The sequence below is a fragment of the Equus asinus genome, chromosome 9 (assembly GCF_041296235.1).
Source record: "Equus asinus isolate D_3611 breed Donkey chromosome 9, EquAss-T2T_v2, whole genome shotgun sequence".
Classification (NCBI taxonomy): domain Eukaryota; kingdom Metazoa; phylum Chordata; class Mammalia; order Perissodactyla; family Equidae; genus Equus; species Equus asinus.
Window position 1 is genome coordinate 53272280 of NC_091798.1, and position 24260 is coordinate 53296539.

At 37.4% G+C, this 24260-nt stretch overlaps 1 long non-coding RNA gene across 1 annotated transcript in view; it reads right to left on the reverse strand.

Annotated features, from left to right (window-relative positions):
- The window catches only part of LOC139046192 (uncharacterized), a 39715-nt gene extending 15885 nt beyond the window's left edge, over positions 1 to 23830 (reverse strand). Inside the window, exons 1-5 of the long non-coding RNA XR_011505877.1 lie at positions 23567 to 23830; positions 20197 to 20358; positions 15143 to 15314; positions 13088 to 13177; positions 8589 to 8714 (exon numbers count right to left, since the gene is read on the reverse strand). This is a non-coding gene — a long non-coding RNA (uncharacterized lncRNA). The remainder of the gene's footprint in view (positions 1 to 8588; positions 8715 to 13087; positions 13178 to 15142; positions 15315 to 20196; positions 20359 to 23566) is intronic.
- Between the last annotated feature and the right edge of the window lie 430 nt (positions 23831 to 24260).

The following is a 24260-nucleotide window of genomic DNA, read 5'->3' on the forward strand; positions in this document are numbered from 1 at the left end:
TGGTGAGACTAGCATCCCATCTCTAAGGCAACCACAGCATCAAGTCACACTTGTTTCCCTGGTTTTCAGCAACCCTGTCCATGACCATTCTGGATCCCGACTTACTTCCTTTACTTTCTTAGAACTTAGTTATGCATTTAAGGTGATTTATGATACTTTTCCCAAGGTTTCAAGGTATTTTGTAGTATGAAGGTTTTAATTCAGTTTAAATAGATGTAATGTCAGCTATTATTGTTTTTTATTGGACTGTTAAATTCTCTTAATTAATATTTTACCTAGAATTTATCATCTAGGCTCCTAAGTGAAATAGGCTTATAATTTTAATTCTTATACTTTTATGTGGCTTTGTATCCAAGTTTATAGTAGCTTCTAAGTGAGTTGGATGGCTTTAATATTTTTCTACTTTCCAGAAAAAACTGTTTAATACGGAGATTTTGGGTAAAATTCTCCTACAAGGCAGAGACTGTACTGGCGGGAGGCCTTCAACCTCCATTGCTGTTTTTTAATGATTATCGGTCTATTCATGTTCTCTCTTTTCCTCACAACAATTTTGGCATTTTCAGAAATCACCTATTTGATCTATGCTTTCAAATGCATGCGTATATTTCTTCATAATATTTTTATTATTTTCAATTCTGTGCTATCTGTAATTATTTGGAATTTTTCTATATTTTCTCTTCTCTCTTCTAGTTTAGTCTAGATCAGTCATAGTAGAGGTTTGTCTCTCACAAATCTTTTCAAATCAGTTCTTGATTTTGCTCTTTACTGAAGAACTTTAGGCACAGAATGATAAAGTTAATGTCCTCCAGACATTTTGTCTATAAAGATGTATTCTATAGCTATAAATTCAGAATATCATAAAGCAAATCAAAAATTTATTTACATCTAGATCACGCTCAAGATCAGTGGGGTTTCTTTCTCAATACAACCAGCATTTTCATTTGTCTGGTCCTCTTGTACCTGCTAATCACCTGAATCGCATCATCTTTATCACCCATGGTCCTGAGGAACAAACCACTAGAACACTCAGGGCCTCTGAGATGCTCGTGAACAGCTTGATGCCAGCACTCACCACATCATGACAAATAGCATTTTCCATATATAAATCATGTTCCCTAAGAAAACAAAAATGTCATCTCCATTTCCATTGATAAAAATGCATGCTGTGGGAGAACTCCCTGCACCTACTTCTTTAAAAAGGATAGAAAGCTAAGTGAACTCTTTCTGAATTTTTCATAGGAGCAATGAAACTAAACTTAGAACCAGAGGATGTTCAAATTAAAAGTGACCATTGAAATCAAATCGTTCATCACCCTCCTTTTGTAATTGAAGAAGCCTTGGCCTGGAGAATTGACATGTACAAGATGACACAGGGGAACCAGACTCACTCGGATCACTAATTACAGCCTGATAATGAACTGAATTTTTTTCTTTACTGGAACATACCAGAAAAAGAAAAAAATTTCCAGAAAATACAAACTTGGTAGTGATGAAGGAAGGAACAGAGAATGGAGAGTGCAAGAGGGGAAAGAGAACTTAGGGGACGAATCCTACAAAGCAACTTTAATGGAGATGCATGAATTTGAGAACACTACTTAAATTCCTATGTGATAATAAATGAGAACTGACTTTTTGTTAATTCATGTCATTTTTGTAAATCAAAGCCAAAGTTCCCATTTGCATTTTATTACTTACATTGGTATTTTTTGTTCTCATTGTTAAAACAATAATATATTTACCTACAAGTTAATCTTCGCAATTATAGAGAATGGGGTGCAAGAAAGAAGGCAAAGAAAAAAGAAGCATCCAGATTTCTTTCGCTAGATGATGCTAACTCATGTATGCCACATTTGCAATAGAGGAGGGAGAGGAAGAAATGCAACGCAGTTTAATTTAAAATCATCAGTGACCTTTAAACTCTGAAACCAGTGCTACTGCCCACATGGTAAATGCAATTATGGAATTTGATTTCCTATACATTGTAGGCAATGAAACTGTCTTAATTGACACTGATATATATTTGTAATAACTTCTATATAAATTAAAAATCAATGCCAATTTGAATTCTCTGGGTAATTTTTTATTGAACAGACAAAAATTTCATAGACTGAAAATTTGCAAATGGCTAAAGAACAAATAAAACAAAAAATGAATCTGATACAGTATTCAACTGTTCTAAACCCAGAAAGAGTCTTTTGGCTACAGTGCTTACCAAGCCCACTGAGCAAACTTGCCAGATCTAAGGCTGCTTCAGAATTTAGGGAGATCCCCAAAATGTTATGACAGTTGGGAGCCCCTCGATCACTTCAACCTTGTCTCCACTGCTACCCTCAGACTCAACCACTAGCACAGTCTCTGCCTTCTTCTGTGTTCTGAGACCCTTTTGTTCTGCTTTAAATGAGACACAGCTGAGCATAACGGAGCAGTGCTTACCACAGTCAGACTGGGCACCTGTATTCAGAGACTGCACACTGGTAGTGGGGTACCCTCAAACACTGGCCCAGGTTCCAGTGGCCAGGCTTTGATTGAACTAGGCTAAGCAGAAAAGTCAGCATGCATTGGAACATGTGCGTGAACATGCATTCATGTGCGCGCACACACACACACACACGACACCCCACTATGTAAATGGTGAGAGAGCTGCTGTTGAGACTGTTCTGACTTCTGGTTGGTATTTAGGGGCAGGTACACAATGCCCTTCATCACCAGTAAGGAATGATGCTGGGGGCACTCCATATTTCAAAGCACTGGGCAAACTGAAAACAAGTCTTTCCTGAAAGAACAACCAGCCCCTCTTTGGCGCATCCACTTAAGCTCTTCTTTCCTTTCTAAACTGCTGGCTAGAATTTAACAGCATTTTCCATACGGCAAATGCTACAGATCAGGAAAGCTGTCAGGGCTATTATTTCCTTTTTCTTTCCCACATTGATTTCATCTGAGACTGAACATATCAGAAATTATGCCTGTCAAATCCAGACTTAAACTTCCTATATGATTTTGAAAGAATACCCTGTTGACATCAGGCCATCTGGAGTTGGGTCCTCTTTATAATTTCCCATATGTATACAATCAGACCTGCATGTATCATTCAAAATTTCCTTTTCCGGGGGCCCAAGCCAGGTAGCATTTCTCACAAGAAATACAAGAATGAGCATTATGTGCTTATGTTAAAAAGAAAAGGAATATAAGTAAATTGTGTAGCAATAGACATTGTGCTCAGTTGGGTTGTGAAAAAAATCTATATAAAACGTATGATCCTATTTTTATAATATTTATAAAATATATATAACTAGAAGACTATAACACTCAAAAAATAGCATGGTAAGATATTACATGTTCTTATTTACTTTTAATTATCTATATTTTCTAAGGTTTATACACTAATTTTGCATTACTTTTATTATAAAATAAAACTTCTTTTAAAACTGGTGTGAGATGAGCTGCGGGAAAAATGTATACGGGACACGTCTCCTTATGTAGACCCAGAATACCCAAGTGTATATAAACAGAAGGAAATGTACAATTGTCTGTAAGTAAACATACGTAGAGCTCAGGAAAATAGAGTTGAGCTTGTGAAAATAGCAGAGCTGGAACTGCCTCCCCAGAATACTTATATACACCCACAAAGATATTTATATAAACTCCCCTTTCCAGACTTCCCATGTTTCTTTCTCACATTTATGCAGCCCTGGACACTCCACGAGAGCCTCCTAATTTACAACCCAAATTGAGACCCTTAACCTGACTCTGACATATAAATTCAAATGGCCCTGAATTATAATAGGAGGAATCTTCTCTGGTAACAGCTCAAAAAAACAAAAACTCACCCAAATGCCATGATTTTTTAAGAGAAATAAGGGACGAAGAGAAAACGGGATAGTTTGAAAAACAAACAAAAAACCTACTCTCTTCTTTCAAGCCAAAAGCACTAAATTGTAACTGCCTTGTAAATCTCTACCAATTTGTGCTCCATGTAAATCTCAAAGGGGAGTTCTCTCAGTGAGCCCTCCCCTGGAAACGGCTTGCCAGGATGTTTATAGATTCATTACTGGTTGGTTTGTCTCTGCTGGAAAAAAGTCACGGCTGCAGTTTCATTCTTCAGGGGGTGCAAAAAATGAAAATATATTTCAGAAGGCAGTAAGCCTTTTCATTAAAAAAAAAAAAAAAAAAAAGACTTTAGTTTTGACCGTAATTATATTCTCACAAAGAAATTGAGAAATGGGATTTTCCTTTTTGGGTAGATCAATGGCTTTATCCAAGCAACAGCTCATGAATAAATCTCTTTTTAAAGATCTAAAATGTGACACAAGCTCATTATTAGAAAATATTCAAATAACTAAGTATATAGCTTTAAGGGGGAAAAAATTGTGGTGCAGTATTCTGAACCAGCGCTGCATTCTCAATGATGTATCTCTTTTTTTAAAATAATTGGGAAAGTATTTTTTGGTTAGATTAAAGTGTATCTTCTGTGAGATCACTTTTACTACATATTTCAGCTGTAACAAAATAATGCAACACTAATCTGTGAGACTTTTTTCAGTAATAGATGTTTTTCCTCAGTAAATCAATGCAAAGGCTAATTGGGGTGGAAGGTGACTATCTCTCGTGGTTATAAATACATTTGCATTGCTATCAATCTTTTCCACTACCAATGTTAAACGAGGCTGAACCACCTAGAGGAAAAAAACAGAAAAGTAGTTCAATGCTAGCACGTAGTAAATGCTGCCATCAAGTGGCCAACTAGAGAGTTGCACTAACAAAAAATGAAGTCGTCTAAACTACTCACACAATGTTTAAAACCTGGAATCAGTCTTACTCAGAGTTTGTCATAAACAGGGACTTTAAAACTACGTCCTGAGGGACAAACATGGCTTTTAGCCTGTTTTTATATGGCCCTCAAACTAAAAATGTGGCCTGCATAGCCAAACAAAACAAAACAACAAAAACTACCCAAATACTCTGCAAGTGAATCTTTAGTTCTGGGTAGCTTATCACTAAATCATATGTCCTCACCCCAAAGCTTGTTATATGTTGGTTACATTGAACTTGAACTATTTAATGTTAAAAGTCATTGAATTCTGTTTTCTGCTGTTAAAAAATAGTTTTACTTAATCTTAGCACCTAATATGTGCAAACGCTGCTTTAATAATTTTCACTGTTCGTTGCTTAGAATTAACTCTGAAGTAGATGGGATGTTTCTGAGTGATGAGAAATGGCTTCCCTTGAACACAACCTGAAACTTTCACACATTAAACAGTGAGAGGTACAAGTTTTTAAATTATTAAAGATTGGCCCCAGGGCCAACAAGGTGACATAGTGGTTAAGTTCACATGCTCTCCTTTCATGGCCCTGGGTTTGCAGGTTCAGATCCCAGGCACGGACCTACACACCGTTCATCAGGCCATGTTATGGCAGCGTCCCACATACAAAAACAGAGGATTGGCAACAGATGTTAGCTCAGGGACAATCTTCCTCACCAAAAAAAAAAAAAAAAAAGTGCTATGTTATTCAAAAGAAGGTGTAAAAGTATGAGTTTTCTTTTCCTATTATTCATCACCATTAAAACTAACAATAGCTGACTTCCTATAAAGGCAACAGTGTAAAACTGTCTCCTTTCTTGAGTATGAAACCATACAAAAACAAAGTCAAGAAACGTAAATCAAAAGATGAATCTCAACATTCATCAACACAGATTGTTTGCCCAAAGAGAGGACCAATAATTCCTTCTATAACTAGATGCCAGTTACACTGTGACTTTGTCACCCCTTGAAACTGGATTGGACTTCTGACTTGCTTTAACCAACATAAGGCAGCAGAAGTGTTGCTATGAGACTTTCTAGCCTCAGCTAGGAGAGGTCTTGAAGTTTCTTACCCTCTTGGAACACTGAGACACCATGCTATGAAGAAAGCCGGGATGAAGGCCATGTGGACAGAGGCCCACATATCCCAGCTGCCTCAGCCATCGCAGTTTAGTCACCAGATGACTGCAGCCACATAAATGAACCCAGGTAAGACCAGCAGCACTGCCCAGAATTAGGAGAAGTAATAAATTGTGGTTGTTTTAAGTCACTAAGTTTTGGGGTGGTTTATTACATAACAATAGATAATTAATACACTAAGAAACAACCATAACTCTAAACCACAACACATAAAGAAACAACCACAATGCTAAACCACAACTGCTGCCAAGTGCAGTGAAAATAACACAAAGACAGGGAGACCTCCATGGGAGACACAAACCAGCACACTGAGTGAGGCATTCATCGCAGTAGGGGGTGTATACCAAGACCAGAAGAATCACTCTTCACTTGAATGGCCAACTGGGTTTCACAGAAAAGTTGTGGAATCCTCTTTAACCTTACTCTATAACACAGAGTGGCAGATATTGCCAAGCGAATAAGAAAGCATACGGATATGCCATCTTTTCAAGAGAACTGCTGTGGGGGATGCAGGGTAGTAGAGAAATAATCAGTGACAAGGAGCCCTGCAGAGAAGCAGGAAAATCACTAGGGAAAAAAGAACCAAATGAATGAATCACACAAAGACTTCTGGCTTCACTATGTGCCAGAGAGATTTCTAGCTAATTCAGAGATGATTTACATACCTAAGATGGAATATTAGTGAGAATGTGTTCAAAAGCCATGGTCTAAAATTCAAACTTCCTGCTACACTTGACCTAACCCTCCTCTATACTATCCATCACCAAATAGCTGATTCAGGTGTGAATTACAGATAAATAATAGAAAAAAATCAGCTGAAGTATATACAAAAATAGTACCGAAGTCTAAGGAAAGAATATGGCTAGCAGAAGGCAGATGAAAAAATTCATAAGACTATAACACACATCAGGCCAAACATTTTGAAAAATATAGTACTCTTTAAAAGGAAGTTATTTTAAAAAATCACAACCCCCCTGAAAAAAGAACTCAGACAAGACACAGTAGGACTCAAGGAAAAGGATCAGAAAAATAAGTGTAATGAAAAAGTCATATCTGAGAGTTAAAAAAGAAAAAACAGAAGAGAAAAATGGAACTATTACATAAATAAAGGTCACATTAAAAGCATCAATAAGAAAACACAAGCCATTTCTAAAGGCACAGAAATATTGAAGAACAAAGATTTTTAAAGTATTTGAAATAAAATTACTGTTATAGAGCCAAAGGAGATCCAACATGTGTATAATTGACTTTCCTAAATGAGAAACATAACACTAAAAATTCAAAGATACAAGAAAAGAAAATTTCCCTGAAATAAAGGAAGAATCAAATGTATAGATAAGATGAGAACATTGCGTACCAGGAGAAATTTGCTATAGAATGATCAGCACATAACCAGAGAAACGTACTGCAGTTTAATCACAGAGTATGCTATGGGGAACAAGAAAGAAGCAATTTTCCTATTAGAAAGAATAAATTTCGCTGACCTCAGACTTAAAAAAAATCACCGTAGAAGGCAACAGAGCAATATTTACCAAGTCTCAGGGAAGGAAAATATAAATCAAGGTTGTTCAATCTAGACAAGTTATCATTTTATGGATAAAAGTAATTGACAGATAATGTGAAACATGCAAGAAATCAGGAACATAGCTCCTTTGAGCTCTTCTTTAAAACAACTATTGTAGTATGATATCCCATAAACTTAGAGAGGAATGGAGAAATCATTGTAAATACATTACACAACTGTGAAAATTATCAGTCGAACAGAAGGTAAATGTTCAGCAATTTAGAAATAATATAATCTACCTCAGGTGATATAAGGGAAAGAGAAGCAGGAGGGCAAGTGGGATAAAGATGAAGTATACTCATCTTACGTCTCTTAGAAGGGGAGTCAAATAGATATTGAATCTTAAAGTGATAACTCATTAAATTATGATTTAAATATATAAACACATTTGTACAGTCATGGAAGGCAACTAGACTTTTGGTGGTGAAAACGATGTGGTCTCTATAGAAGTTGAAATATAATGATGTACACCTGAAATTTATATGTTATAATCCAATGTTACCTCAACTTAAAAAATAAATTAAAAATAAAGATATAAACACATGGAAAAATATGAACATCTCAGACCACATAGCAAATAAAAATGATTAAAACTAAAAGTGTATCATAAAAAATGACAGGCTCAAAATAAAAATGGTTGTCAAAACACACTAAATGCAAATGAGAAAGAAATATTCCTTATATTTCTATATCTAATTCCCCTCAGATTAGATCAAAAAAGAAAAATCACATGCTGTATAAAAGAGTGATTCCAATAGCTTAAAGAAAAAGTACAGGGCCAGTCCCGTGGCCAAGTGGTTAAGTTTGTGCACTCCCCTTCGGTGGCTGGGGGTTTTGCCAGTTTGGATCCCGGGTGTGGACATGGCACCACTCATCAGGACATGCTGAGGCGATGTCCCACATAGCACAACCAGAGGCACTCACAACTAGAATATACAACAGTATACTAGGGGGCTTTGAGGGGAAGAGAAAAAAAAAAGAAGATTGGCAACAGTTGTTAGGTCAGGTACTAATCTTTAAAAAAAAAAGAAAGAAAGAAAGAAAGAAAAGAAAAAGAACAGGCAAAGAGAGACAAGCAAACAGACCTGAAACTGCTGGTAAAGGAGGAGCCAGAAATCCAACAAGCTTCCCTGTAGTCATGGCAGATTTTGCTCTTCGCTCATCCACGGTGAGGGCATGGAAGCCCATTCCTGCCTAAAGAGGTACAGCATCTAAAATGGGAAACCAAACTTCAACAAATAATTATAATAAATCATAGCCCAATTTCAACACATCTCACTGCCTCGTTCAACATTTATTCAATGACATCAATAATGTCTTTAAAAATAATCTTTTACGTTTTTGTATTAATGTCATTTTAAACTAAAATTTAAATGAGCTTTTTCTGAATTTTTTATTACTTTTTTTTTTTTTTTGCTGAGGAAAATTCACCCTGAGTTAACATCCACTGCCAATCTTCCTCTTTTTGAATGTGAACCACCACCACAGCATGGCCACTGACAGACAAATGGTATAGGTCCACACCCAGGGATAGAACCCGGGCTGCCGAAGCAGAACATGCCAAACTTAACTGCTAGGCCACCAGGGCTGGCCCTGAAGATTACCTCTTTTAATAGCTGTGGTTCAGGATTGCTTTTACAAAAATAATAGTTCCCTTTTTATGTAATTGTGGTTATTTTTAACTGTCTTTCATTTTACTGACACAAGGGTCAAGAAAGAGGATAGGAAAATGGAGTTTATCAAAGATGATGACAACCCACTGAGTTTGACATTCTTCCCCTCACGTTTACATAACTTTCACAACATGCTTCCATGCTTCTTCAAAATGAGCTAAAGTGGTTTGATAGCCCCAAAAAGCTTTGTTATAGTCCTCTAGGGAAAGATACCCCAATTTTATTCCAAGCAGCCTAGAAGAACTTTAAGACTCATGGAAACCATTAGCTGTTCCTGACATTGAGAGATTCACAGGACAATCAGAGATGGCTATCTCCTTCTCCACTAACCTGGGGAGGTGAAGACTAGAGGTGACAATCGAGATCATGACTCACAGCTGAAACAGGAAGCCACCAGGGTACAAGTGGGGGAAATTTTCACAGAGGTGGCAAGTTCAAAAGAGACTGTGAACATCACAAAACTGGACATACTAGTGAAGAAAGAAAATCTCAGCAGACAAGAGAGGAGGGGGGCTGGCCCAGTGACGCAGCAGTTAAATTTGCACATTCCGCTTCTCAGCGGCCCGGGGTTCGCCGGTTCGGATCCCAGGTGCGGACATGGCACCGCTTGGCACGCCATGCTGTGGTAGGCATCCCACATATAAAGTAGAAGAAGATGGGCATGGATGTTAGCTCAGGGCCAGTCTTCCTCAGCAAAAAGAGGAGGACTGGCAGTAGTTAGCTCAGGGCTAGTCTTCCTCAAAAAAAAAAAAGAAAAGAAAAGAAAAGAGAGGAGTAAATGATCTCAGTCGATTTAACCAGATGAGTAAATAAATAAATAAATGTTAAAGGTACAGCTCTTTCCACTAAAACGAATCCCCTAGGTTTTGGGTGAGTGCTTGAGCCAATAAAACAAGGATAAATCACCAAGAAAAGCTGCTCTTAAGTTACTCTAATAAAATGATTATACGATATTCGCACTACCTTCATGAGTTGATCGATCACATCTAAATGAACTTTTAAAATGTGTATCTGGGGTGTCCTGTGTGAGATTAGCAGGAACATTATATTTCTTGTCTTTAAGACAACTGATATAAAGGGGCGGTGTCTGCAGAAAGAGTAAAGGCAGAGACGTAAAAGAACGAAGAGCCGAACACTGAATCAACACTTTACTCTTCCTGAAAGTCTAGATGTGCATGAGGCCAACAATTCACTTTTCAGCCATGAATTATTTTAGCGGAATCACCTGCTTAAGAAATTACCTATGCCTTAATTTTATGTAGCTCATCACACAAAAATGAGAGGGCTGGCCAGATATCGTGTTCGTATGTTTTAGGGTTTCTTTTATCTCAGGGCAGAGTTAAGGAGCTTTTGTTTTCAAATCCTAAGGAAAGTGGCAAACAATGATCACAATGAAAACATGGACACCTGTATGTGCCAAGCTTTCTCACACATGCTATGTCATGTAATCCAAGAGTGCAAGAGTTCAAGGGCTTGAAGAGGAAATGGGGTTCTGTTCTAAGGGGTTCGTTTGGGGATGAGCTAGGGAAAGACTGGAAATCTCTAAGTTAGAGAGGATGGTGCTGGTTCCTGAATGGAAGAGACCAAAATCTTCCTATAACCCAGCATCCTGGTAGGGTAGAGTGCGATAACAGTGAATGCTAGACACCGTGGCCTTGGGTACCACAGAAAAATTTTCACTGGTTTAGTTGCTCATAGAGGAAACAGATGCTCTGAACAGCAGATCTACCCATTTTTAAATGTTCCACCTGGACTGAAACAATGAGCAGTGTCCGATCAACTGTGTCTCACAACCAGAGCCCTTACCTCAGATTTCTGCCCTGATTAAACTTCTAAGCACTTGTTCAACTCTCTAGGGTGGAGGAGGACCTTCCCAAGCATGAGTGGTATGGATATCTTGCCAACCTTTGTGAGTAGGGGCTCAGATTTAATTTGATTTAGAAAAATAAAGTAATATGACGTTTCATTATCTTGAACTTAATATAATTTTAATAAAGCAATTTTAATGTCTTGCACTTGAGTCTTATGGAACAAATACATCTCTCTCATTTGTTTGCCTTTCTCAATCACACACAGTCAACACAAGCTTTCCCTCAGCAAAAATATATTATGCTCAAATAACATCAGTGCCTTAAATTCAACTCTGATCCTAGGTTTCAGCATACCATCATTCTGTTCATGGCCCACAGCATGGCTGTTGAACAAATTTAAATGAAGTTGAGAAATATTGTGATCTAATAGCAGTTAATAGATGAAATCTATGTGGGGATGGGACAGGATTCTAATTCAAGGCCAACTACGATGACTTGCCATCGGCTTGCTAAACTTGAATATCAATATGGCAGATGTCAGTAGTTCAATGGCTCTGATAGGCACCTTCCTTTCTGAGCCAGCCCTGTCTAGGTACAGTGGCCCAAACATGTGTTGGGGGCAGTTAAAACTTGTCAGGGACAAAACACTGTAGCATTGCAAGCAAAGATGTCCTCTTCTAACCTTTATATCTTGTGGTAGGGTGAATAATGGCCCCCAAAGATGTCCACATCCTCATCCCCAGAACCTTTAAATGGTACCTTATGTGATAAAAGGAACCCTGAGGATAGGATTAAGTTGAGGATCTTGGATAGGATTATCCTGGATTATCCAGGTGGACGCTTAAGTGTCCTTATGAAAGGGAGTTAGGAAATCAGAGGGAGGAGAAGTGCACGTGATGCCAGAAGCAGAGACTGGAGTGCTGCACCCGTGAGCCAAGGAATGTGGGGCAGCCTCCGGAAGCTGGAAAAAGTAAGGAATGGATTCTCTCCTAAAGCCTTCAAAAGAAAGCAGTCCTTCCAACACCCTGATTTTAGCCCAGTGAAACTGATCCCAGAATTCTGACCTCCAGAAGTATAAGGCAATAAATCTGTGTTGCTTTAAGCCGCTAAGTTTATAATAATTCATTACACATGCAATAGGAAACTAATACTAAAACTAATACTAAACTATCACTTCTTTTCCATGTTCATTCAGAGTGATAAATCATGAGTTTATAGTGTTTGACAATTTACGTTGTGCCTTTACATAGTTGGCCTGAGTTAACCTGGTCTAATATTTAGTTTAATTATCTCATTCAGATTTTGGAATGCATGCAGTTCAAGACTAGAGAGAGTGGAAATCCCCCCATAGTGATCCTAATGAAGACAGGGAGCACCTACACGTGCCAGGCTTTCTCACACGTGCAATCTAATGTCATCCTCGCTACAGCCCTGAGAGATTGCTGGTAGTTTCTCAATATTTTACTGTGCAGGCGTTAAGTAACTTCTGCACTCCCCTCAAACGGCACCTCCTCCAACGGGCTTTCCCTAAATTCCTCTTCTTCCTCCAATTGGATTGAGTGGGGTCAGCTGGGCTCTCATGACCTCAGCATCCCCTTAGCACTCAGAATCGTAACTGTGCATCTGCTCAGTCACCGCCCTCTCTAAATAGCCTTGAAGGCAGTAACTGCCTTTCACTTATCTCTGCATCTCTAGAAGAGTGGCTGGTACACAGTTGGGCTTCAATAAATGATTGATAAATGTAAGGATTAAATAAGTAACTACAAAATTCCCCAAAAGATGAGGACTACATTTGATGGCTCACTCACAGTCCAGATAGGACATTATTGATCTCCTGGTCCTCTTACAAGTTCTGATGACCCCAGCCAACCTTCTCATTTGGAACAAGCCTAGACAATATACTTCAAATCCAGGAGCCAGACAGGAGATAAAAGTCATAATAATAATAAGTATCTCTGATTGTTATCTCCAGTTGTTTTTAGCCAAGACCGTGGCCAAGTTCAAAATTACATAACTCTATCCTTCTAAACTCAGTGTTTATCTAAGAGAAAATATACCACTTCTAGATAAAGTACTTACACTATTTTTTTGACAACCTACCTTGTTGATACTGTTTCTAGTCATGAATTTCAGATTCAGGAAGAGGAACTTCAGCCATTTTTCACAGTCCTGCCAGAGTCATACACGTTTCTGCTGAATCAAGCACAAGATAATGCTACAAGATCCACTCGACCGAAACCCATTGCCTCAGACACCATACGCTGCTAACTATTAGAACAAAATGGGAATCGGTTTTTCAACCCAATAGTTTACCTAAAAGTCTCTCTCAGGCAAGTTTGACCTTTACATTATGAATTTCATTTTGCTGTGAGCTCTTACATTTATATTACTGCTTAACATGCACTCTTCATAGAATTCTGCCCTAACAATTTCTAACTGTATTTATTCATGCTGAGCATTCTACTTAACTACTTGCCTAAAATGCAGTACAGTTACCACAGAAATAAAATGTCCTGTTATTTCAGAACTGTGAAGGTCAGACCAGTTTCACGCAAAGAGAAATGAAATGTTTTGTGTTTTTAGGCTGTGTAGTATAATTTCAATGCTTTTCTTGCTGTTTGTGGTAAAACCTTCGACTGTTCCTTATTTTACTGCGTTCACCATTTTCTCCCTGCCCTCTCTCCTATGCCTTTTTGACTGAGCAAGATTGTTTCTAATGCTCTACCATGTATAGGAATTATGTGACATGCACAGCATTAAAAATTTAAGTTAGAATAGCAGACGTTACAAGAAAGCAAGAATTATATTCGTGAAATGGTTCTGCAAAGTTCTTTAATCAAGTAATTAATCCCTTGGATAAAATAATTTATCTCATTCTCTGTACTATTTTGAGGAGTCAGATGATCTCATGAAGACTGCCTGTTGTTGGGTTCCTATTAAATCTGCACTAGCCCATGGCTGGTGTAAGTGGCTGTTCTCCAATGGAACCATACAGCATAGTGACTAAATGTTTGGGGTCTGGCATCAAAAAAACCTGGATTTGAAACTTAGTTCTACCAGTTATTTGCCATATGAACATAGGCAGGTTACCTAACCTCCTTTGTTCTACATTCAACAAATCGAGTGCCCACTGTTTTATTATTATTACGCCTTGCTTATGGAACTGCAGCAAAATGAGCCTAGGTACAATCGCAGAATTTGCTAATATTTTTCTCACTGAAAATGCAGTGTGCACTGAAATCAGACCAGGACCCTCCCCCCGCAATATGGCTGAGAGCAGGAGGGTAAGTTCTATAGGACTAGGCAACGTGTCAAAGTTTGGGTTCACTCTGGGTCAGCAAAGTGAAATGCAAAAAGAACAGAGCAAACTTAGATGGGATTGGGACAAGTGTCAATGTCAACGGAGTCCAATCTTAAGGTGGAGGCATAGCAACAAGTAAAACCCTGGCCATATTCACAGACAGGCATTTAAGTGGCCTTACAATTGTCCATTGGTTTTCAACACCACTGCAACAATTCATTGTTATGTTAGAGATCAGCAGGCAAGAAGGAGGGGGAGTTGTAGCTAACTCCTCAAGAATTTCACGTAAATCACGGTTTACAACTTTCCTATATATCACCTTATAATTTATGGACATATATGTCTGCCATACATGAGAATGTTCTCCAATATGTGTTTTGCAAGTGTAGTGGGTTGAATGGTAGCCCCCAAAATATGAAGAACCTGTGAATGTGCCCTTATTTGAAAAAAGGGTCTTTGCAGATATAATCAAGGATCTCAAGATGAGGTCATCCTGATTAACCAAGTGGGTCCTAAATCCAGTGATAGCAACCTTGTTACAGACAGAAAATGAGAAGACAGAGACATAGAGTGGAAGGCCATGTGAAGATAGGCACAGCAACAGGGCCCCAGATGAGTAGTCAGCTTTGAAGCCTGACTCTAGTCCTAGAAATAGTAATTCATTCAACAGCTATTATATGGAGGGCCAGAATTTGATAGCTATGATCCAAGCATATAATATAAGCTGGGTAGTAGGAAGCTATTTCTGTGATTTGTCAGCCACCTGAACACCTTGGGCTCCCCCTTGATCTGTGGATAGCACTGCTAATTCCAGATCTTACCAACCAATGTATCTGAGACTGTTAACATCTTACCTTGTTCAGGATTGTCTCAGGAACCCAGGAAGTGCAGTCATTAGGAGAAGAACACCACTGGCATCACTGTGAGATTCAGAGCCTGGAGCAACAAGGCAATACTTCTTCCCTCTCCAGCTTCTTCACCCTTTAGGCAGCTGCCACTCATGCTTCCCTGGCATTTTCCCAAGGCCTTTGAAATGTGATAAAAAAAAATTCAGACTCCAGCGTTTTTGACTTAAAGTGTCATCATGTCATTAACTCCATATCTCCATTCTAGAAGGTGATTGACAGTGAGAGAGCAATGCTTAGTCCAAAGGAATGGCTTTCTCATATGATCATTGGGAAGATGTCTAGTTAATATGGCAGAGCTTAGGCTCTCTTCTTTGAAACAAACACAAAACTACAAGGTGAAGAAAAATCAGAAATGTGAAATATAAATCGAAATACATAATGTAAATGTATATGTGTATTCAGCCACAATGATGAACCATGCATTAAGAAGTTTGCCAAGGACAGTGCATATTAGACCTCATTGAGAGAGAAGGCTGAGAGCAGCCACAGGGTTATGCAGATTTCCAGCATTACAGAGAGGTCACCAGACGAGGAGTGAAATCGACAACTCTTTCCTTACAAGATCTGGGTGCAAGGCAGAGCACTTGAGAGTCCCTATAGCTAATCGACAACCAACTGAGGTGAAGGAGATGGAGCTAAGTAAGGAAACACTGGCATGGTGAAAGCAAAATTCACCTGTTAGGGTGAGAGGAGAGAAGAGAGATGGAGGACGGTAACCAGTTCTTAGTAAGGTAAGCAGTAAACACTCAATCAGTACGCAAGAAATTCTGTGACATAGGAATTTTCCATGCGAACCAAAAAGAAATTCCCCTAGATAACAGCAGAATCCAATCCACAAATGAGGTTTTCCTTTAGTTTGTAAAGTCCACAAAGACAATTAATTAATCCAGCTCACTCTTGCAGCCCTTCCACTAGACTGTCTTCAAAAAAATAGCTGGCCCACTAAAAAATGACTTTCCAAGCCTATTCTGTTTTTCATTGACTGTGTTTTCATGCTGTCTTCTCTATTCTCTGCAACACCTAAGGCTGTCTTGATTCTGTTAGGCCTTATTTTTCTCTCCCATTTCTTTTTGGCTCTACCAGTTCACTATGCATCTCTTTCTGCTATTTTATCATTTTTCCTTTGTGCTTTTTCATCTCTTCTCAGTGGTCTTATTTCAAAGCACCATATCTTCTTTTATTTTCCCAAATGACTCAGCTTTCCCTCCCTCTTTTTTCAGAAGGCTTAATTCTAAGATGAATAACAACTAGAAATGAACCAGCATGGAATATGTAAAGAGATACTCTAAGGAAAAAAAACACCAAAATATATAAAGAAATACTTCAAGAAAAAAATTTAAAAGACAGCCAAATGCTACGCTAGAAAAACTTTACCACAAAGCTTATAAAGAAAGCAGAGGAAGGTCAGGGGAGCTTTTAGATTAAATTAATGAAACAAAATAAACAGAAAAAATAAAATTGTGATTTAAATGAATAAAACATAACTACCAAAAAAGGACATTTACACTACTGAAAACAAAGTCATGAATATGGAGAATAGCATTGATAAAACTGAACAAAATAAGATGAAAAAAAGAAAACATTTCACAAATAGTAGACAGAATGAAAGAATATGACAAACAGACAAGAGTTCCAAAATGGGCATAATCAATGTTGCCGGCAAAGAAAATAAACAAATGAGATGGAAGTTTGCTAAAAGATAAAATAGAAAAAAATCTTTCATGAAATAAAAGATTGAAAAGGTATGTTTTGCCCCTCCAAAACTGATATAAAACAGTCAATCCCAAGATTTCAAAGATGGACTTAGAAGATACCAGGAACACCCAGACCAAAAAATCAATCAAGTCACTTCCGGCGGTGGGACGTACAAGGAACTGAGTGCACTTTCCGTGAGAACTTTTATCGCCAAAAGACAGAGAAGGAGGTCTAGACGGTCCAGGGAGCAAAAGCCTGATGTAGAAATTTTATTCTCAGCTGAACTATTTTTCATAAATAAAGGCAAAGAACATAAATCTTCAAACATGAGGAGACTCAAGAATAATTGGAGGGGCTGGCTCCGTGGCCGAGTGGTTAAGTTCGCGCACTCCACTGCGGCGGCCCAGGGTTCAGATCCTGGGCGCAGACATGGCACCGCTCATCAGGCCACGTTGAGGCGGCGTCCCACATCCCACAACTAGAATGAACTGCAACTAAGATATACAACTATGTACGGGGGGTTTGGGAAGATAAAGCAGAAAAAAAAAAAAGGAGAATTGGAAAAATAATACTAAAAGGACTAGTGGAGTGAATTAATTCCACTCAAATATAAAAGCTGTGGAAATTTTGGGGCTGGCCCAGTGGTCTAGTGATTAAGTTTGCGTGCTCTGCTTTGGTGGCCAGGGTTCATGGGTTCCCATAGCAGGCACGGACCTGCACACTGCTCGTCAAGCCATGCTATGGTGGCGTCTCACATACGAAACAGATGAAGATTGGCACAGATGTTAGCTTGGTAATAATCTTCCTCAAGCAAAAAAGAGGAGGATTGGCAATGGATGTTAGCTCAGGGCCAATCTTCCTCACCAAAAATAAAGGTGTAGAAATTTCAAAGGAATAGAATTTGGTGAAAGAATAAAATATAAATATTACAAATCATGAATATGTTGAAAAACAATCTAATTAATAAACATGGAAAGGAAGACTGAAGGAAAGAATATGGTAGAAGAAATATAAGCACATTGATTTTTCTAATTTTGCAAGGCAGATTATCACTGGATACTGTTTTTTAAAGCTGATAAATCAAGCAATGGGATAACCTTATTTTAGAATATAAAGGGAAACATTAAAGATATTCAAATAATAATACAACTGGGTAAATTAAAGTAATATGCATACCTTGTTATTACATAAGAAGACTCAATGATTTTAAATCTCCAAAAATTGTGTGAGCCCAGAAAAAGAAAACTGTTACAGGATTATTTTTTTAAACTCAAAAAAATGAAGTTTAAGGATTAGGTCAAAAAGTAAACATGCAAATGTACGTGACTAGCCTAACGATATTAAAATAAAAGCTATGGTCATTAAAAAGCTGAATAGATTAGATGTTTGACAGAATACAAAATAAATTCAATTTTATGTATATGGAATTTAGCGTACAATAAAAACCAATATTTTGGAACACTAGAGAGACATTTACTAGTTAAAAGAGTGTTGGGGAAAACTAGCAGCCATCTGGAAATGGATCAAGCTAGATCCCTACCTCACTCCTGTTCAAGATAAATTCCAAGTAAATCCAAAGTTTTTAAGAGTTGTAAATACACATATTCTTTGATCCAGCAATTCCAATGATAGCAATTTGTCTAATTTACATACTTGCCAATAAGTAATGCTACTGTTATATGAAGTAATTTCTAAGATCTAGAAATTTTTATTTAAAACAAGTATGTCCAGTATGTTTGTACTTAGATACATTAGATATGTTTGTGTCTACGCATATACATACATATATATATATATGAAGTTTTCACATGCATAGAACTTTTCTAGACAGCGTATGCATGAAACTAACTGGTTGCCTCTGGAGAGGAGGGACTGGTGAATTGCATATTTGGCATGAGAAGGAGACTTTCATTATATAACCATCTGAATTATTTGGATTTCAACCACTGGCATGTATTAATCTTTGGATTAATGAAAAGATATTTAAAAGCTCCAGGTAGTGGAGGTAGCCAGACAATCTGAGTGCTGAGCTGCACTTCCTAGGACCCTGGAATCCCCATAACAATGGGCTCACCGCACAAGTTACACACAATGGTGATGCAAATATTATAAAATATTTGATTAATTATAAAAGATGCATGAAGTCAGAGCAATATCACACTGCTGTAATATATCATTTATTCAAAGAGTTAATCGTAGAGTCACTGGCCTAATATCTTAATACCAGGTTGCGAAGACAGAAGGATTATATTCATTATATATATTCTAAAAAAACAAAATATGATTTAGGAAATTATGGAATTTACTTCAGTATCAAATCTAGTCTCTATTACTGGAGGAGTCCTTTACTTCAGGGCACAATTAGAATAAACTGTGAAAAATACCTAGTAATGTTTGAAACCCCCACATACAAGGGTCATAGTCAAAATAATTCTTTTGTGAGCCACTTTAATATGAAAATTTTATTTTCCTAATCAATTTACAGATGCTGCGTGGAAGTAAATCTCAGTTACAAGGCAGAGCTTTGTCAGACTCTTGGTGATAACTCCTTAAGTTTCAGGACTCCGAAAGTGGGCTTGAAGCCATAATTTCACACAAACTTTATTTGAGCCAGAAAGAAATTAAGGCCTAGAGTGTAGCTCACATGAGAATGATATACCCATTCACTCATGCCTTTTTGTTCTGAAAACATTTTGCAGTTGAAGATCACATTTTTAAGGCATATGACAATGGTGCATTCCACTGGGTGAAAGGCACATAAAGAGGAGTTCAGGGTGGCATGTAGTGTATCCATCAAGAGGTCTCCTGAAAACCTCTCATGACTGCCATTTCCTACCTGGACTGCAGGCTTCATTTACTATCCTTACAAACAGAGAGAAGAGTCACCAGCTTCAGAAACACATTTAGTGTAGAGATTCTAGGGGTTAGATGCAATAAAATCAACAATTTAAAAAGCATTTCACTAAATAATACTAGGTCACTATATAATGTTACTTACAAAATGTTTATTATCTTTTAGTTATACAATAAAGAATATAATTACATTATAATTGTAAGAGGAATGGATTAATATGATATACTAGAGTCTAATAATAATCTGATTTTTTATTAGCTCATCTCAACTTTATTATTCATGCAAAAATCATATTTCCTCTTTAGGAGACTTACGTCAATCAATACTTTTCTTTCTCCCTTTCCCTGACAAAGTCCCGTTTTATCTGCTCCCTACTAGATTATAAAACTTCTTTTTCAGTGGGGTCCATCAATAAAATCAAATAACAAACAATTATTTGAGTATTACTCACTTGTAAAGCCCTATCTTAGGCTCAGTGAGATGTCCACAACCTTCTGAATAGCCTCAAAGCCTCGAATGGAAGGATACTAGGGAAAATCCATCTCAGGCTTGTTCAGTGGGTTCTTGTCACCTGAGCACGTAGGCACCTAGCAGATTCACTCACGTGGTAGAGCTGAAACGAAAACACACACATGGACTGGTAGAGCAAGAAAGATGAAAGAATTAGATTTAGCAGAGTGATCCTCAGCCTTAACTAACCAAATAGGGAGATGTAGACAATATGATAACGATTTTATCCTGAAGAACCCTTAAGAGGATGGGGTCTTGGAGACACCAGGAAAGGAGAAGTCATGGGTGAGACATGGATTAAAAACATAGAGATTGTTCATAAGTTAATATAAGGAAGAGATGTCTGCTCTCTCACCATCAAACATAGAACACTAGGAGTCAGGCAAATCCCCATCAATGGGAGAGACGTAATCTTCTCAACAGATAATGAACAATCTCAGACAAAAGATGCTCACATGCCAATCAAGAAGAATTCTCTAGGAAAACCACGGCCTCCTGACTAACTACCCTAAGAAGAAGGGTAGGCAGCCACAAGACACAGACAGGTTTCAACAACTAGAGATGCACATGGAAAAAATCAGTTTGGACTCTTACTTCATACCACAGACAAAAATTAAATCAAAATGGATCAAAGACCTAAATGTAAGAGGTAATACTATAAAACTTTTAGAAAAAAACAGGTGAAAATCTTCTTGGCATTGGATTAGGCAATGTTTTAGCAAAAGCACAAGCATCAAAAGAAAAAATAGATAAATTGGACTTCATTAAAATTAAAAACTTTTGTACATCAAAGGACACTATAAAGGAAGTGAAAAACAACTCACAGAATGGGAGAAAATATTTACAGATATATAACTGACAAGGGTCTGGTATCCAGAACATGTAAACTACAACTGTCCTACAACTCGACAACAACAACACAAATGGCCCAATTAAAAAATGAGCAAAGGACTCAAATAGAGATTCTCAAAAATACGTACAAATGGCCAATAAACACGTGAAAAGATGCTCGGCATCATTAGTCATTAGAGAAATTCAAACCAAAACCACTTCATTGAAATACCACTTCACACACTCACTACGATGGCTATAATTTAAAAAGTTATTTTAAAAAATGGAAAACAACAAGTGTTGGCAAAGTTTTTGGAGAAATTGAAATCTTCATATGTTGCTGCTGGTGGGAATATAAAATAGTACAGTCGTTGAGAAAAAGTTTGGCAGTTTCATATGACGTTAAACATAGAGTTACCATATGGCCCCATGATTCTACTCTCAGAAAATTGAGGACCTAAGTCCACACAAAAACTTATAGATGAATGTTAACAGCATCACTATTCACAATAGCCAAAAAGTAGAAACAATCCAAATGTCCCTCAGCTGATGAATGGATAAACAAAATATGGTATATCCATACAATGAAATATTATCCAGCCATAAAAAGGAATGAAGTACTGAAACATGAAACAACATGGACAAATCTTGAAAATATTATCCTTAGTGAAAGAAGCCAGTTTCAAAAGGCCACATATTATATGATACCATTGAGATGAAATGTCCAAGATAGGCAAATCAGTAGAGACTGAAAGTAGATTAAAAGTTGCCAGAGGCTGGGGTGTTGAGGGGGAATGGGAAGTGATTGCTTAATAAGTATGAGTTTCTTTTTAGGGCAATAAAACTGTGCTGGAATTAGTGGTGTTGCTTGCACAACATGTGAATATACTTAATGCCACCAAATCATGCACTTTAGAATGGTTAAAATGGTGAATTTTTGTCATGTGAATTTGACATCAATGATAGATAGATAGATAGACAGACAGAAAGGAAAAAAAGAGAGAAAGAGGGAAAGAGGGAGGGAGAGGGGAAGGAAGGAAGGAAGGGAAGAAGGAAAGAAGGAAGAGAAAGAATTATACATCTGTGCTTACACACAGAGGAGACTTCAAGAGTTTGCCTATTTTAAGGATTTCTTTTTTAATTAGAGAATAATATCTTTCCAATGATAAAATGCTTATTAGGAAGAACACTTTAAGACTAGCAATTGAGTGTCACTGATCTGCATTCATATTCTTTTTGGCCCCTGAAGGTATTATCTCCATTTAGCATCACAGACAATTTATTCACTGTAAGTATATTGTGAAAGCCAAAGGATGGAAAGAGATAAGTAAAATCTAATTTTTCCCCCTAGAAGAGGAAATTTCCTATATAGACATATGTGCAAATGAAACTTATTTATCTGTGTCTAAATCAGCATAAAGACTCAGAACTTAGCTGGCTAAAACATAAAATTAATTTTGTTCTGAAATAAAATGAAAATTTAAATTTATATTTTTAACCAATAATAAGGATACAATAAAGTAATCTGAAGTCATTTTCCTGTTCTACTTAATTATTTTTCATTAATTTTTTTCCATTAACAAAATCAGAAACAGTAGAATTTTATGTATTTCCCTTGTTTTCATTTTTATTAACATCTGATTTGGGAAAAATTTATCCTTCGTGTATAATACTCATAATGTAAATATATGAAGACTACAATCTATGGTCTATACATATCTGAAAGCAAAATGTTGTGTAGTACTAAATTTTTAGATCTTGAACTACATTTCCATATCTATATCAAAAACAATGTAATATGATTAACATGAAACATTTATAAAATGTCAGCTAGATGCATAATACAACTTATATTACCAAAGACTCTTTAATAGATCAACTTGCTTGTGAAACACTTCTCATATAAAAAGGTCTTTTTAAAAGCCGACTATTATCATAGCAGCAGGTGAAAGATTTCTTTCATTTTTAACTAAAATTTTATAATTCAATCATTTTTATGTCATTAACTTTATATATTGCATAAAGAAAAACTGAAGGTCATGGGTATCAAATAGTATAACAAAATTGAGTTTAAAATAATTGTGCTTACTCTGACTTTTTTGAGAATCACCTCCCAGTCTCTTGATGGCTCCATCTTCTCCCAGCTAAATAGCCACCTGCAGACAGCTTCCTCTTGGGCTCACTTACATCTCAATTCAACAAGACACTATAGCCAATCGCTTGAACAACTTTCTCACCTCCCTCACACACATCATCTCTACAAAGCCCAACTAGCTCCGTCTTCTTTCCACTCTCCCCTCTTTTTGGAATCCTATCTCATCCTCTCAGGGATTTCCTTCCTGCACATCATTCTCCCTGTCCAGTAGCTTCGACCTCATCCTCATTGGTAGATTCTTCCCCCAGTAAACAAACGCATTCCAGCCCCTCCAATGATATGATCCCAGCCCAATCATAAAAACACAAGCAAAACACCCTCCTACCTTGATCCTGCTTCCCCCATCCAGCTATTCCTCTCTCCTTCTCCTTTCTTCTCAGCCAAGCTTCCTGAAAGAAGAGCCTGTGTCCGAAGTCTGTTTCTTCATGTTTTCACTCACTTGATTGGCATTAAATTTTCATTCACAAAATACTGAAAAAAATCTAATGCATAAAATTCACTCACAATCTCATCACTTTTTGAGAAAAATGATATGAGTTAACAAATGAAAGTTTCCCCTCTCCATCCACATTTGTTTTTGTCAGGCGGCTCCTAGAAAACTCTGCCAAGGTTTCTTGGCCTATGGTCAAATGGCCATCCCTCCTTCCTCTGAGACAAAGCTAAGCCAGCTCCTAGATAGCGCTGCAACATACAACACACTCTTTTGTTCCCCGGGGGTATTCACACAGCTTCTAACTAGGGGAGGGAACAACAGCATACAACAGTTTTCAATCATTTTATCTTTCTCTCTGGCATGAGAACTTTTGCATGCTTGCATTTTTCAATGTCTATTAGAAAGTAGAGGAAATCTACTTCTCAGTGTCCTAAATGTAAAAGGTAAAGTTGACCTTGAAAGTCATCATTATTGATGATCTTTGGTGTATAAAAAAGGGAGTATTGACCTGATTGCATTATGGAGCTTAATCCAGACACACCTCTTGTTTGGCTATCTTCACTCTTTAGGCTTTGTGGGGGATTAG